The sequence below is a fragment of the Sapajus apella genome, unplaced genomic scaffold (assembly GCF_009761245.1).
Source record: "Sapajus apella isolate SASKATOON/1434 unplaced genomic scaffold, GSC_monkey_1.0 scaffold10, whole genome shotgun sequence".
Classification (NCBI taxonomy): domain Eukaryota; kingdom Metazoa; phylum Chordata; class Mammalia; order Primates; family Cebidae; genus Sapajus; species Sapajus apella.
In genome coordinates, this window is record NW_022436950.1 from 4737828 (window position 1) to 4742141 (window position 4314).

At 47.4% G+C, this 4314-nt stretch overlaps 1 protein-coding gene across 6 annotated transcripts in view; it reads right to left on the reverse strand.

Moving 5' to 3' along the window:
• The window catches only part of AGAP1 (ArfGAP with GTPase domain, ankyrin repeat and PH domain 1), a 616003-nt gene that overhangs the window by 551140 nt on the left and 60549 nt on the right, over positions 1-4314 (reverse strand). The gene's annotated exons all lie outside the window — the stretch shown is intronic.

Here is a 4314-nt window from a genome sequence, read left to right on the forward strand (position 1 = left end):
GAGGATGATCCTGGCTCACACCTGGCCCTGAGAGGATGATCCTGGCTCACACCTGGCCCTGGGAGGATGATCCTGGCTCACACCTGGCCCTGGGAGGATGATCCTGGCTCACACCTGGCCGTGGGTGCTGGTTCAGGCTCACACCTGGCCGTGGGGGGGTGGTCTAGGCTCACACCCGGCCCTGTGTCAGACTCAAGGCAAGCAAGCCCTCAACTATATGTGAATGGGGTGAAAGTGGAAAAAGTAAAAGTAAAGAAAGTGACTGTACTTACTTTATACTTTATTTTTTTGAAATACGACCTTGTTCTGTTCCCCAGGCTGGTGTGCACTGGCACGCTTGCAGCTCACAGAAACCTTGACCTCCTGGGCTCGAAGGATTCTCCCGCCTCAGCCTCCAGAGTAGCTGGGATTACAGTCTCCATGCCAGGCTAGTTTTTTTTACAGAGACAGAGGTCTCCTTATGTTGTCCGGGCTGGTCTTGACCTCCTGGGCTCAATCAATCCTCCCACCTCAGCCTCCCAAAGTTCTGGGATTACAGGCATGAGCCACGACACCAGCCAGCATCCCCATGTTAAAGATAAAAACACAGAGGCTTGGTGTCTCGCCTAAGGTTGCCCAGCTGCAAAGGACCGAAGCCGGGGCTGAACCAGAGCAGTCTGGCTCCAGATGCCCTGCTCTTAAAGAGGACTGAGGATTTTCACAAAAGAAGGCATGCGGAGGAGGGTTTTGCGAAGGACTCAAAAGACAGCGCTGAGTCTGCCAGGCCACCAGAAAGCACCGGGCAGCAGGACAAAGAGAAGCCGGACTGCTGGGGCTGGGGAGGCACCTTGGCGAGTTAACTGCAGGAAGGGAAAGTGGTCTCTCACACACCGCACTCAGAAGCACGTGCAATCCATGCTGTTCAGGAACAGGGCGCTCCACCCCAAAACACACAAGAGGGAGGGGGCTTCGGGGAACCATCCTTCCCCACAGTGAGTGCCAAGTGGTGCAAAAAGAGATGCCCCTCCACTCCTCACGCCACAGAGGCAAAAAGTATAATTACATGCTATAATCTGTTGATTGCAGTCATAATATGTTGTGATTTGACTGCACTGCTCATCAAGGCATGAGAAAATGAAGGTACAGTTTCAATCACACGTATTACAAAAGAGGAATAAAGGAATTGCTTTAAATCATGGTGAACAGCCTTAACAGTTAACTAAAACCTGGTTTCCTTTAGAAGACTGCTTGACATAATCTTTTACTTGCAAAAGTATACTACTACACATACCCCAATCTCTCAGCTCAAATATTTTGCCATCATTTGGTAAGATGTGTGTTTCATTGCTGTTTTGACAATGTCAAGATATGAGCTGGTTTTCTTTGGAGAAAAACCTGAAGACAGTCCATGGAAGAGTCATAAATCTAAGTTAAATTAAAAGCCTTGAATTTTGTAAAATATGACAGAAGCCAAACTGGGAAGGGTATAAAGGGAGCTATGTTTCAACTTGACTGGAAGTCACGGCTTTCCTCTGCAAACAGAAGCAGCTTAGGCTCTGGTCTGTCAACAGTTTTTAAATCAAAGGCCTTAGTTTCTGCCTTAAACACTAAGTCAATTACAGTTCTAATCCACAAAAGGTATGTAATGGATCTCTATTTAAGTTTACAGATACTTTTTCCAAATACTGAATTAGCGTTGTAATCCTCTCAACATCCTTCCCAGCTAGGCAGACAGCAATGAGTCTCAAGAATACCTGCCTGCGGCTGTGACTGTCCACCGTTAGCCCTAAGCCTGAGAAGGAAGCCAGGCACGCCCATCCCCAACCCTCCAGCCCACCCCTCTCCCAGCATCCCTCCAGGCCAGAAGCCAGAGGAAGCCGGAGATAAAGGGTGTAAGTATGAATAGGTACACACCTGATTCAATGACTAGGAATTAAGAAAAATTCTACCATGTCAGGAAACTCCTCCCAACCTCACTCCCTAAATCAGTGGCAGAGCTTAGGAAACCCTCCTGCTCCTCCCCCACAGACCCCAGCAGCCCCTGACCTATAGGGTTTCCTAAAGGTCATTTGTGTGTCGGCAGTTTAAAATTGGGGATACTCTTCCCCAAGGAAATAACATTAGAAACAGCGAGGAGGTCCCTGGACAGCTCATTGAAGCCTTCCTCCCTCTCTGACAATGAAGCAGAAATACTGTGTTCACATAAAGAGCACAGGTGAGGAAGCAGTGAGGCTATGGAAGCCGACACAACACAGAAGGCTAAACAGAGACCCTAGGCAGGGCTGCACCCAGCACCGGTCCTGGGAGACCTGGTTCCCCTCTCTCCCCTGCAGGAGCCACCGTCTCCTGCCACCAACGTTCTGTGCACGACCCAAACAACCAGGCAGTGGCACTCCAAAGGAACACTCCCATGTGGCTTGTCTGCGCTAATATTCTGGTCAACATTTTTTATGACTTTTCAAGGACACATGAGAAGCTGACAGAGGGTGGAGCATCTGGCCGTGACCTGAGGTTTCCCGAAGCATCGCTTGGCCTAGCGAAGTTTCGAAGGCTGGAAAGGTGAGGTGTAATCATGTCCTTCTGCTGCCATGACCACTTGACTGAGTGGCTTAGAACGACGTGATTTCAATGTCTGACAGTTCTGGGGGTCACAAGTCCAATGTGAGTCTCACCAGGCTTGTTCAGGTGTGAGCAGGGCTGTGGGCCTTTCACGAGGCTCCAAGGGAACATCTGTGTCCTCATCTTTTCCAAAATTTCACATTCTTTGGCTGGCAACCTTCCTCCATCATCAAAGCCAACAGCACTGCAACTCTCTCACCCTCTTTCCACAATCAAGTCTCCCTCCCTGACTCTCCTCTTTCACTTCCCTCTTCTACTTTTAAGAAGTTTCATAATTACGTGGAGCCCACAAGATCATTCATCTCAAAGTTCTTAGTAACATCCATAAAGTCCCTTTTGCCATGTGGGTAACAGTTCTGGGGATTACGGCACGGGCATCTCAGGGCCATTTTCCTGTCTACCACAGTAGGAGGGAGAAAGCGGGCTAACTCAAACTTAAAAATGCTTCTCGACATACACTTAAGGCAATCTTGGCAATACCACTCATAACTGAGAAAAGGGGGAAACAGACCAAATAGTTCTTAACAGAAGCCTGGTTGAAGAAATAATGGCACAGCCATACAATTGAAAGGCGGAGGGGAGGGGAGGGGAAGGGAGGGGACAGGATGGGAGAGGGAGTAAGGGGGAGGGAAGAAGGGAGGGGAGGGGGGAATGGGGAGAAACAGTCAGAAAACTCTTAGAAGAAAACATAAGGAGCATATCCTCATGACCTTGTATTAGGCAGTGATTTCTTAAATACGACACCAAAAGTCCAAATAACCAAAGACGAAAACAGGTAAATTCGATTTCATTAAAATTAAAAACTTTAGTATCTCAAAGAACAGTATCAAGAACATTAACGGACACACCGCAGAATAAAAGAATATATTTGCAAATCATATTCTAAGTGTAAGCATCTAGTATCAGAATCCATAAAGAATTCCAACCACTCAACAATAAAAAGACACAATTTAAAAACAGTCATCAAAAGATTTGAACAGGCATTTCTCCTAAGATACACAAATGGCTGATTATTAAAAAAAAAAAAAAAAAAAAAAGTTCAACACCATTAGTCACCAGCGAAATGCAAATCAAAACCACAGTGAGATACCACATCACACCCATATACCCAGATGTTAAATTTCAGCGGTACAGGAAATTTCTGGGAGGCCATAACATAACATAACCACATTACAGTGGTCACGTGTGGGGCTCTGGGCGACGGATCATGAGGCATTATCCTTTAGCTTTGCACTGCCTGTGCTAACTTTTTCTACACTGAGTACATATTACTCTCATCATGAAAAACTGATTTCAAATCTTAGACAAGAATGTTCACAATGAGAGATACTGACGCTGACGCCACCAACCCCTGGCACACGGCAAAGCGCCCACCAGCGTCTGCAGGCATGCTCATCACAGGGGCCTCTGGCTTGCCGCAGAGCCGATCAAGTACAGAACATCAGCCCTTGCTTCTCAGAACCACCGTCCCAACACTCTTGGGACACCCAAATCACCCCTTCATCATATTTTTATAAAATCTAAGCTGGCAAGTTTTTAAAAAATCTTCAAGCCAGCCATGGTGGTGGCTCAGGCCTATAATCCCAGCACTTTGGGAAGCTGAGGCAGGAGGATCGCTTAAGCCCAGGAGTTCAAGACCAGCCTGGGCAACATGACAAGACCACGTCTCCACACACACACACACACACACACACACACACACACACACACACACAC